Genomic DNA, 13,325 nt, shown 5'->3' on the forward strand with positions numbered 1-13,325 from the left:
CGGCTCTTTGTCCACCAACTTTAGGTAAGGATGTCTGCTCATGAATAGTGCTTTTGTATTATTCACTATAGCAAAGGAAAAGCCTTCCTCTTAAGGCTTGACACGCACTCTAAACCTACCATATTGCATTAAATGGACATTTAATGCACCAGGTATAAATAGAAGTGTTTCTTCTCCATGCTGAGTGCACGCATCTCTCTCTCTAACCTAATTCTTACTTCAAGCATTATCTAGCATAAGTAAAGGATCTTTCTTTTAGCAGCCTATTTTCTTGTAATTGTTAAAGCTTTGTGTGTAACCAAAGATTGTTTAGATATGTTTTTATTACCTTATCTTTCTGCAAACAATCTTGTAAAATCTGTATTGATCTTCTTTATCAATATATATTTTAAATTTGAAAATATTGTGTTTGTATTCATCTCCCCCTTCTACAAACTGTTTCTCTTCTTGTAGACCCTTACGGGACCAACAGACTCTCCTGACCTCCCTAACTCCAGCAGCAACGTGGATGATAAAGATGATGATAACGATGAAGATGACTTCACTATTCAATACCAGTGTCTCGCCACGGCGATAAAAGGAGTTGCCCTCAGGGATTCCACATCCCAGGGGGAGCAAAGGGAAAAAGAGCTTGCACTTGAAGCAAACAAGAGCCCTAAGTTGAAAAGTGAAGGCATCGCTAAAGAAAGGAATTTAAAGGTATTATTCAAATCTCCTCAACCCTTATATGAAGACTCCTCATCTCAAGTAATCGTCGCTTCACTCTATCAACTCAATATACCCTCTACTACTTGCGGTCGGCTGGAGGAATGGGTCCTTGAGAACACAACCCCCAGCACTCCTACCGACCAGCAGATGACTCAGCTTAGAAAGTCACTTGACCAAACTAGAGTAAAAATTCCTCTTCATACCTCTAATTGTGGTGAGTTTGACTTCCTAATAGAAGCTGAAAGACTCGAGGCCTTAAGAGCTGAGAAAGAACTTGCAATCCAAAAGAAGCAGACTGACGACAGCTTAAAGTTGGCCAAGTCACTAGCTGAAAAAGTTCTTCCCAAGAGAAAGTCCAAAAAGAAGGTGAACGCTGTCCAGGCCCAGGCTAATCTTCTATCTACTACAGAAGCTGAACGTGAGAAGAACCTGAAGTTGGCCGAGCGGGTGATAAGTGTTAATTTATTAACCTTATTACATCATTTTCTTAATCATTTTCAATTGTTTTATTTGCCTATTAATGTCTTAATTGAGTCTTTTTATGTCTTCTTTATGTTTATATATATATATTAGTAGTATTATATCATATCTAATGTTATTTTGCCATTTATACAGATTTTTGAAGATTTTTGGTTAAGTCCTGCAGCAGTCCTATAGGAGTTGGCAGCAGTCCCATAGCACCAGACAGCGGGACAAGCGCTGGAGAGAAGCGAGTATCAATAAGAGGATCAGTCCTCACCTGATCAAGAGCATCAGCATCAGCAGACGATCAAAAGACGATGGGATGTTGATCTCCATGCTCATTACCAGGGACAATCTTGAGGTCGGGACCGAGTATCCCTCCTATCCTTGCGAATATGGCTATAGCGAATGGCTGGAGATCCGACAAGCCATTCAGCGCTCAAAGTCCATACATAAGGCGATTATTGAAGACCCTATCAACGAGTTAATCAAGAAGGTGTCCATATATGTCACAGTCTGCGATGTACATACGCTGAAGAAATGAGGAAGAAGAAGAAAAAGACCTTCAAGCCCTAATAATGGACCATCTGTGAGGAATGAACATGAAATAAAGTTCTCCTTAAATGAAGTTCTAAAGGCTTCGAAGAAGCCAGACATATCCATGTTGAATCTAACATTGCCAACGAAGGGTCCCTATACACCCAACACTGTGCATATGAAGATTGAGTTAGAATTTTTTTACTATGATGGCGAAGTCAGCTTTCAAAGAATGTCTGAGTTGCATCTCTACCCAATGGAACATCTTGCATGCATCCGTTATTGGCTGAACGATGAAATATATGGTGAAACGATGGACATCAAGATTAGAAAGGAATTTCGACGTCGAAAGGAGCTCTGAGAAGATGTACTTGGTTACATTAATCTGAACAACTTAGATTAGTTATTTTTTTGTGCTTCATTCTTTCACTGTATAAACTATATCCTATGTCTACTTTCAGTGATTAATCTTATATCTTGTATGTATTAGACATGCACTGAAGACTTGTAATATTTCCTTTGAAATTAATATAAGTATTTTTGTACATCACTGAAAAAGATCCCTGAAAAGAGTAATAGGGACACAAGTCTATGAGTTCCAGTGTTACTCTTACATTCACTTACAATCTATAAGTCAGTGAATATGCTTTCAGTTTCAGTTTCCCTTCTTTTAATTTTTCTTAGACTTAAACTTAAGACAAGTTTCTAAGTAAAGACTGACTCGCTGAAAAATATCCCGAAACAGTTAAAAGGGACATGTACTTTATATGTAACTTTTCCTAACTGTTATTTGATAAGACAACTTTCTTTATGTTGCCTTGTTATCATCAAATAGGGGAGATTGTTGATCCTCTCTCTCAGTGATTTGATGATAATCCCTTTTACCTTATACGAAGTATTTATGTTTCTGTCTTTCAGTTCCAGCGATCATCACTGAGACTGTCCAGTGATCGTTGAGAACATATAATGTAAATCCATCAGCGAAAACGATATTTCAAGAAGACAAAACTCACACCAAACAACCTTTAGCAAAAGTCGAAGACTAAAACTGAAGAGTAGAGACTGGCAAGTTCGTGATAGAAGCGGTATTCAGTGATTACAACATGGTCTATACATGTGTGAAGACTGCCCAAGCCTCAGCGAATGCTGAAGAGACCTTCAGGTTATTCCAGCATTCAGCGATCAAAAGAAGCTTGTTGAGCACGATTATTTATGTCTTGTCCATATACACACAAAGGACAAACCCATACCCTTTCTAGAGCATAGTATGGTACGGAGCCGATTTATTGATTCTACTACCCACCAACTCCATGAAAGGATGTCTGCTCATGAATAGGCTTTTGTACTATTCACTGTAGCAAAGAACAAGTCTTTCTCTAAAGGCTTGACGCGTGTTCAAACCCTACTGCATTGCATTAAATGTGCATTTAATGCAATGGGTATAAATAGATGTGTTCTATCTCCATACAGAGACATATCTTGAACCCTAACTTACGTTCATACGTGAAAGAACACACATCAAAAGAACACATTACGCTTATCTTCAAAAGCAAGTTAGAATCCTTTTTAAGTATTCTAAATAGTTCTTACCAAGAAAGAACTTACTTTCTTCTAAGTCTTAAACAACATCATTTCTCTTTGCTAAGAACTAGTGTGTAACTTAGATTGTTTAGATAGATTATATTTACCTTGTCTTTCTACAAACAATCTTATAAAATCTGTAGTAGATCCTTCTTTATCAATATATATTTTAAATTTGAAAATTTTACTGTGTTTGTATTCATCCCTCCCTTCTACAAAACTGTTATACACATCTTGTAGACCCTAACGGGACCAGCACAACTCTAAATAAAAATATAAAGTTCTATCTTCAAAATTTAACATGTAGTAGAAATCAATAATTACATAATGGTAAACAGTGCGTGTATATATATATATATACATACATATAAGTAAAACCTTAGGGTGATGAGGTGGCACCATGAGAATTATAAAAGTAAAACTTTGGGGTGATAAGGTGGCACAATGAGAATTGAGTATTCTCAAGTGGTGAATTGTGGTTGAGTTTTCGTTGTTCCACATCGGTAAAGAGTTAAAAGATTTGAACGTAATGAAGTGTATAAGAAAGGTGGATTGGATGCTTTGGTGTCAAATAATGGGGTTTGCCTCATAGGGTTGTCTTTTTTTGGATGACCCTCTTTGAAATCTATAACCATAGTTGGAAACCAAACAAAACAAATGTTAGAAATTATAGTGCAAAATTATATATATATAAGTCCTTGGAGTGATGAGGTGGCACCATGAGAATTATAAAAGTAAAACCTTGGGGTGATGAGGTGGCACAATGAGAATTGAGTATTCTCAAATGGTGAATTGTGGTTGAGTTTTAGTTGTCCCACATTGGTGAAGAGTTGAAAGATTTGAACAAAGTAAAGTTTATAAAAAGATGGATTGGCGCCTTTTTGTCGATTCATGGGGTTTGCCTCATAGGGTTGTTTTTCTTTGAATGACCATCTTTGAAATCTATAACCATGATTGGAATGAAAACCAACCAAATGAAAAAAAAAATATCTTTATATATATAAAAGAAAACCTTGGGGTATTGAGGTGGCACTATGAGAATTGAGTATTCTTATATGTTGAACTGTGGTTGAGTTTTAATTGTCCCACTTTGATGAAAAGTTGAAAGATTTGAACAAAGTGAAGTGTATAAGAAAGATGGATTGAATGTCTTTGTGTCAAATCATGGGGTTTGCCTCATAACGTTGTCTTATTTTAGATGACCATCTTTGAAATCTATACCATGGTCGTAATCAAAAGCAACTAAATGGTAAAAATTACAGTGCAAATATAAAAGTGAAACCAAGGATGATGACTTGGCAACATGAGGTTTGAATGTTCCTCAAATCTGAAATAAGATTGACTTTTATCATCTCACGTTGCTTGACAGATGATAGTTTGAACGAAGATGATAGATGTATAAATGTGTGATAGAACTTTGAAATCTATAGACATGGTTGAAATTAAAACCAACCAATTGGTAAAAGTTTTGTGCAAAACGAATCCAAATGATACATTTTTTTTCTTAACAAAAGTTGTGATTATTGTAGTACTTATAATAACAAATGTAGTTTAAGTATATATTATATCACTTATATATAGAATGAAAGTGTTGACTTAATGATGTGCTTTCATTTGATGTTAGTATTCTCCAAATCGTGATTTACGGCGTTGGACGAGGCATTATAAATATAAACAAGATCCCAAGTTTTCAAACACAACGCACTTTCGCTCGAGTTGATACATTTTTTCTTAAATTGAGTTTTGATCACCGTGCAAATCAAGAGGTGATAAGTGTTAATTTATTAACCTTATTACATCATTTTCTTAACCATTTTCATTTGTTTTATTTGCCCATTAATGTCTTAATTAAATCTTTTTATGTCATCTATATATATAAAAATATATAAATATATAAATAAATATATATATATATATAAAGAGTTTGGTTCAAATACTAACCAACATTTTTGTGTTAACTTTGTTAACCAATCTTGGCCATTGATTCTTACAATAAAGGGTTGTGATTAATCATGATAAAAAAATAAATTTTTAAATTTACAATTTCAAAGAACATATGTGAACAAAGGGGAAAAGGGTATTTAGGTAAAAAAAAATTATGTAACTCCCATATCATTAATTGGGAGTTACAAAATCAAAAAATCTCATTATTTTTATTAATTTATTTTTGTTAATGTAAGAACCATATGAACACACACACACACACACACATATATATATATATATGAACCATTGTGTCAAATACGAACAAAAATTGACATATATATGAACTTGGACTGTATAAAATTTATGAACACAATATAAATATAATAAGAATAGTTGTTACACGAAAGTAATAAATAAAAAAACAGGTATGAACACAATATGAACAGTTTATGAACAATAGTTCCTTCATTATGAACACATTCAGGAGCAAACCAATGTTGAGATATGCAGCTAGAGTACATACGAACAAAATATGAACAGTTTGTGAACAATAGTTCCTTCATTATGAACACATTCAGAAGCAAACAAATGTTGAGATATGCAGCTAGGGTACATATGAACACAATGTGAACACTTGTGAACAATTCTTTAAAAATTACATATGAATTTGAATTCCGATTGTAGTCGTAGACGATGTTAACTTTTTCATGCTCATTGTTGTCGATCTGTTTTCCAATAGGTTTATCCATATTACTCGGACGATATTGAAATCTTTACAATCGGAAATTCTTTAACAATTACAAAATCTATCATTATGGATAGAATAAATCGAAATTACAAAATATGAACACGTATAAAAAAATATCAATATTACATAATCATCAATTATTGAGATTTTTAGATTTGTAACTCCCAATTAATGATTTGGGAGTTACATAAACGAAAAATTACTTAATTACCCTTGTCATTAATACATGATTTATATGTGAACCTAAAGAAAAGATGGAATATGATTGGTTGAGCTTGGTTAACAAAGTTAACACAAAAATCTTGGTTAGTATTTGAACCAACCCATATATATATATATATATATATATATATATATTAGTAGTAGTATTATATTATATCTAATGTTAATTCTCTATTTATGCATATTTTTGATATTTTTGGCCAAGTCCTGCGATAGTCCTGTAGGAGCATGTTGGCAGAATCCTACAGCACCAAGCAGTGGGCTGTACTGTTTGCCTGGGCCGAATTTTCTTGGGCTGCTCCCTTGGACCTGGTCAAAGCCTGATTGGAAGACTTTTTTTGTCTTATTAGCTAGCTTCCTTTTGCAAACTCCAAAATTCTCTATAAATAGGAGTTTAAGGCTTAGTTTTTGTACACACAACCTTTTGGTTAAAAATTACTCTCTCTAATATTTTGTTTAAGCTTCTGGTTTTCTTGCTTTCGGTTTTCTTGCTTCCAACCAAGAACCAAAGATATTGAAGTAAATTTGTGATTATATTCTCAAGTGTTAATTCAAGTGCTTATGTTCAATCCTCATCTCATTTTTGTTCTTACTCTCGATTTATAAACGCTTTCCGACTTTCGTTACAAGTTGAAATTAATCGATTTCTGTTGCTTTACCTTGGATTTCATTCTTTGTGACTCACGATCAATTTCCGTATACCAAAGAATCAGTTTTCAAGTGCTTGCAAGTAATTCTTCACTTTTAGTAACGCAACTTGTCTTGCAAGTTTCGTAACTTAGAGTGCAAGATTTTACTTATCTTCCTTCTTATAAGCTTTCACTTGTCTTGTAAGGTTCATAACTTAGCATACAAATATTTTTACTTTATGTCTTGTCTTAGAATAATTTTAATTATCTGTATTTACTCTTTAGTAATTTAATTTCAGTCTTTTAATTTTCAGTATTTTACTTTTCAGTCTTTTAGTTTCTGTACTTTACTTTACTGCAATTTACTTTTCTATATTTTAATTTCAGTGATTTATATTTCTATAATTCAATTTCCAGTACTTTAAATTCCAGTATTTTAATTTCTCGTAATTTAATTTCTGCAATTTACTTTTTCGTATACAGTTATATATTTTTCAGTCTTTACATCCTTTGTGAGAAGAAACCAAGCGATGATGGGCTAAACGCCTTAGCTTGGGGTGTAAGAGCAAATTAAGACCAAAGCCGATGTGAAAGTACAGAGTTGTCTTATTAGCATTATAGTCTAACTATTTGTTTTAGGTGATTAAAATTTCATTGAAGATTACATTAAAATTAATTGACAACTGATTTTGTGTATGAAAATGCATTAACTTTTAGAGTTAAGATAAATAAAAAAACCTGAGGTAATAGAAGAAGACTATAAATAGCTTTAGTATCTGACAAGTACTATACTCCTACGGTGTAGGATGGTAACACTGTGTTGTGCTAGGATTCATGACATTTAACATAAATTATATCGTATCGATAGCATGTTGACCGATGTATACTCTTGGGAGGCCGTCTGACCCGATAGTTGATACTGTGACAGTTAAAGTGATTTTATATAATTGTGACAGGAATGATATGTCATCTCTTTGCTGAATAATCTGTCCAGTGTCTTAATCAACCTTTGCACCATGTGCTTCTTTTTACGACTGATATTTTCTTAGTTGATAATCAAACCTCCCAATTTTAGATAAAACAAATCCCTCATTTCGTCATTTGAAATTAGTTTCTATAGACTGGACTTTTGAAGAACTTTACAAGATTTCTCTGTTGAAACGATATCTGGTACTTTACCATTATTACTTGTTACAAGACGATAGTAGTTCAAGGTGTATACTTGCATCGAGTTCTATTTATGTGTTGAAATCTAAGGTTGCTTAAACTGACGAGCAACTTTTTAGCGCTGTTGCCGGGGAATAGCACGCTGAAGTTTTTGTTTTTAAAGTAAAGTTTATAAAAGTTAGTTTTTCTACCACCTTTGTGAACGCACTGGGCATGCCAAGACTGTCGCGCGATGAATTTTTCCAACTTGATCCGGACATTGAAAAAACTTTCAAACTAGGAAGAAGGGCGCAAAGAGCTCTTCAAGCTTTAACCTCTAAAACAATGGCTGAAAAGGTGATTATTAATGGAGAAGGTATTATTAGAAATGAACCAAATATTCCACCTGAGGATGAGGCACAAAACATCTTTCGTCTTGCAAATGCTAAAAATGGTGGTATTATGGCATATGTTATTTCTAACTTAACTCAATTGCACACAGGAATACGTAAGCCTACTATTGGTGCCACACATTTTTCACTTAAACCACTGATGTTTCAAATGTTGCAAACTAACGACCAGTACGCTGGTTTATCATCTAAAGATCCTCATTCTCATATGTGTTCTTTTATGGAAATCATAGATTCTTTTCTCATCCCTAATGTTTCAGACGATGCTCTGAGACTAAAACTTTTTCCATTTTCACTGAGGGATCGAGCAATAGCATGGTATAATTCCTTGCAACCAGACTTTGTGACAACATGGAATGAAATGGCAGAAAAATTTCTAAAAAAATATTTTCAACCCACGAGGAATGCTAAGTCCAGGAATGAAATATGTACTTTTAGACAACTAGATGATGAAGCAGTTGCTGAAACATAGGAAAGGTATAAAGAGCTGATGAGAAAATGCCCTCACCATGGCATTTCGTACTTTATACAGCTAGAGACATTTTACAACTATTTCAATGTCGTTGCTAGACAAATGCTCGATGTTACTGCAGGCGGAGCTTTCACAGCTTGTACCTACAATGAAGGTTTTAACATACTTGAAAAGATTCCTAATAATAACGAACAATGGTCTAATCCATGTGTAATGCCACTTAAGAAAATAGCTGGGATAAATGAGGTAGATGTTGTTTTAGCATTAACAGCTCAAATCACTAAGCTAATTTCAAATATGACATCTAGTCCACATGTGCAATCTAAAGCTAATACCTTTAATCCCAATGTTCAATCTGTGCAATGTGTGTATTGTGGTGAAGGTCACTCTTTTGAGCACTGTCCTAGAAATCCTGAGCATGTAAATATTGCCAACAAGACTGGACCATTTTCACATACTTATAATCCTGGATGGAGAAATCTTTCCAATTTTTCATGGCATAGTCCAGCTCTTAACCCGCCAATGCAAAAGCCACAAGGACAGTCCAATTTTCAACCACAAGAATAGTCAAATTTTCAACAACAAGGCCAATCCAATTTTCACTTACAAGTGCATCAAGGCACTCATAATAATCAGCATGCTAATTTTCAACCACAAAATCATCAGTCTTTTTTCCAAAACAAGCCTAAACAGCAAGTCGAATCATCTACTTCATTGGAAGCAATGATGAAGGGTTTGGCATCAATTAAAAATATTGAAATTCAAATGGGACAAATGGCTTCAGAGATAAGAAAAAGACCAATAGGTTCTCTACCTAGTGATACAGAGATATATCAGAGGGAAGGAAAAAAGCATGTTAAGGTTGTTACTTTAAGGAGTGGAAAGACTTATTTAGAAAATACTCAAAAAGAACCAAACAAAGCAGAGATTGAAAAGAAAAGTGTAGTACAAGAATCTGTTACCTCAGTACCAGATTTTGTGACTACCATTCCTGTGAATCAGTCAGAGAGTACTATGAGCCTCAACCCATAGTTAGGCCCATTGATAGTACAACCATTCCAGGAAGATCAGAATTTCCATTGTTATATCTTGATGAACCCAAGACAATCCAGACTCCCAAATAAAATATTGTAGTGGATGTGTCACAATCTGGTGACAGTCCCAGAATAGGTGTCCAGACCAGTCCTATAAACCCTTGCAGAACTGAATCAGAACCCATTGTAAAACCAACTTTAAAACCCATTCTAGCACATACTCTTCAAAAGACTACTTTTCCTATTGCAGACACTCCTTATATTCCTTATCCCCAAAGATTAAGGAATCAAAAGGAAGAATTACAATTTAAAAAATTTCGTGATGTTTTTAAACAGTTATATATAAACATACCTTTGGTTGAAGCTATTGAGCAGATGCCAAGTTATGCAAAGTTTCTAAAAGACATTTTGAGTAAAAAGAAAAAGTTGACTGAGTATGGACTGTAGCTCTGACTGAAAGATGCAGTGCTTTGTTGTTCAGTAAAATCCCTCCTGAGCTGAAAGATCCTGGAAGCTTTACAATCCATTATTCAATTGGAGGAAAAGAAATAGAAAAAGCCCTATGTGACTTAGGTGCTAGTATAAACCTTATGCCTTTATTTGTCTTCAATACCCTAGACATAGGTCAAGTTATACCTACCACTATAACTCTACAATTAGCTGATAAGTCCATAGCCTATCCTAAAGGAAAGATCAAGGATGTCCTAGTTCAGGTTGATAAGTTTATTTTGTTCAGCGGATTTTAATATCCTTGACTTTGAAGCTGACAAAGACATTCCCATTATCTTAGGGAGACCTTTCCTAGCTACTGGAAGAACCCTGATAGACGTACAGAAGGGAGAATTAACCATGAGAGTCTAATACCAACAAGTGACTTTTAATGTTTTTAATTCCCTTAGGTACCCTGAAGAAAGAGAATAATGTTCTACTTTAAGTCTGATAGAAACCTGGTGTCAAGAGAAAAGTTTATGGGAAATCTTAGGCTTATCTGAGTCTGATAGTGATGGAGAGGAAGATTTTGAGGAAGTAGAAACAACACAATACTCTGCTGCTTTTGAAGTTTTAGAAACTGAGGATAGGAAAACTCTTCTTTCTTCCTTAGATGTTGCACCAGACCTAGAGTTAAAACAACTTCCCTCACATTTGAAGTATGCCTTTTTAGGAGATTCAAGGAAGTTGCCASTCATTATTTCATCATCATTAGAWGTTGACCAAGAAGAGAAGTTGGTTGACATGTTGAAACTTCATAMCAAGGCCRTAGGRTGGACCGTTGCTGACCTCAAGGGGATAAGTCCCACTATGTGTCAACATAAAATTATTTTAGAAGACAAAAATTTCACCTCCGTTGAGCCTCAAAGAAGGCTAAATCTTGTCATGAAGAAAGTTGTCAAAAAGGAAATTTTAAAATGACTTGATGCTGACATAATTTATTCTATTACTAGTAGTACATATGTTAGTCATGTGCAATGCGTACCCAAAAAGGGAGGAGTCAATGTTGTACCAAATGAGAAAAATGAACTTATACCTACTAGAACAGTAACTGGTTGGTTACCCTTCATAGACCAAATGTTAGATAGACTAGCAGGAAAAGAGTTCTATTGTTTCTTAGATGGCTACTCTAGTTACAATCAGATGGTTATAGCACCAGATGACTGGGAAAAGACTACTTTCACATGTCCGTATGGAACTTTTGCTTTAGAAGAATGTCTTTTGTTCTTTGTAATGCTCCTGCCACTTTCCAAAGGTGTATGATGTCTATTTTCTCCGATATGCTAGAACACTCCATGGAAATGTTTATGGATGATTTTCAGTATATGGGACATCATATGACCTGTGTTTGCAAAACCCTGAAAAAAATCTTAAAAGATGTGAAGAAATAGATTTGGTTTTAGACTAGAAAAAGTGTTTTGTCCTATTAGCTAGCTTCCTTTTGCAAACTCCAAAACTCTCTATAAATAGGAGTTTAAGGCTTAGTTTTTGTACACACAACCTTTTGGTTAAAAATTACTCTCTCAAATATTTTGTTTAAGCTTGTAGTTTTCTTGCTTTCGATTTTCTTGCTTCCAACCAAGAACCGAAGATATTGAAGTAAATTTGTGATTATATTCTCAAGTGTTAATTCAAGTGCTCATGTTTAATCTTCATCTCATTTATGTTCTTACTCTCGATTTATAAACGCTTTCCGACTTTCGTTACAAGTTGAAATTAATCGATTTTTGTTGTTTTACATTGGATTTCATCCTTTGTGGCTCACGATTAATTTCCGTAGACCATAGAATATGTTTTCAAATGCTTGCAAGTAATTTTTCACTTTTACTAACGAAACTTGTCATGCAAACTTCGTAACTTAGAGTGCAAGTTTTTACTTATCTTCATTCTTATAAGCTTTCACTTGTCTTGTAAGGTTCATAACTTAGCATACAAGTATTTACTTTATGTTTTGTCTTAGAATAATTTTAATTATCAGTTTTTACTCTTTAGTAATTTAATTTCAGTCTTTTAATTTTCAGTACTTTCTTTTTTAGTCTTTTAATTTCTGTACTTTACTTTTCAGTCTTCTAATTTTTGCATTTTACTTTACTGCAATTTACTTTTCTGCATTTTAATTTGGGAAAATTGCACCAAAATGGAACCAACTTTCATCTAATTCCTATTTTGGGAAACCAACTTTCAAAATCGTCATTTTAGGGAACCAACTTGCATCTGATTCCTATTTTGAGGAACCAACTTTCAAAATCGTCATTTTGGGAAACCAACTTGCACCTGATTCCTATTTTGGAAACCAACTTGCAAAATAATTATAGAAAAATAACTAAAGTTCGTTTTTTTCAAAAATTAATGTAATAAAATCTATTTTTCATTTTAAATCTTGTTTTTTTTAATTCAGATATCAAATTGAACAATTTTAAACAAAATCCAAATTATCACAGTAAAAATTATTTTTTACTAATGCAAAATGTTAGCTCCATTATTCCTATCTTGTAAAAGTATAGAAAAAGTATATTGTAAGACTTGACAGAAGGTTATCTCCACAGAAGAAAACAGAGGACTAGCGACAGAAGCCGTATGATCGAACAAGTGAAGAGTGGCAGAACCTCTGATGTGTCTCACAGAGGTTCTGAAAAATAGTCCTCTGACAAAAGAACACGCAAGTCATTTACAGCAGAGCCTCTGAGATGGCTCACAGAGGGTCTGCGGTTTTCGTCTTCTGTGAAGTTTATGTTCTAACAGTTTTCGAAGGTAGTTACCCGCATGTGTTTCTCACGTGACTAGGGCTTAATCGACTTTCTTTGGACGACTCAGATGAAGACACGTGTTAAGATCTAGTCTCTAAGGTCGTTAGGAACTAGTATAAATAGCGGATAGGGCCTCTGTAAACTGTGTGCTTCCAGTATTGTAATTGTAAAAATTTTCAATTGAAATGATTGAAAACCTTTGGAGCAATTTTCT

The 13,325-nt window shown here is 34.1% G+C and overlaps 1 non-coding gene across 1 annotated transcript; it reads right to left on the reverse strand.

Moving 5' to 3' along the window:
- Nucleotides 1-8,778: 8,778 nt before the first annotated feature.
- On the reverse strand, nucleotides 8,779-8,885 carry LOC112502023. The gene has a single exon (XR_003067604.1). It is a non-coding gene; the product is annotated as a small nucleolar RNA R71 (small nucleolar RNA).
- Nucleotides 8,886-13,325: the final 4,440 nt, after the last annotated feature.

This window comes from Cynara cardunculus, unplaced genomic scaffold, assembly GCF_001531365.2.
Source record: "Cynara cardunculus var. scolymus isolate 2C unplaced genomic scaffold, CcrdV1 Un_Scaffold_837, whole genome shotgun sequence".
Taxonomy (NCBI): Eukaryota; Viridiplantae; Streptophyta; class Magnoliopsida; order Asterales; family Asteraceae; genus Cynara; species Cynara cardunculus.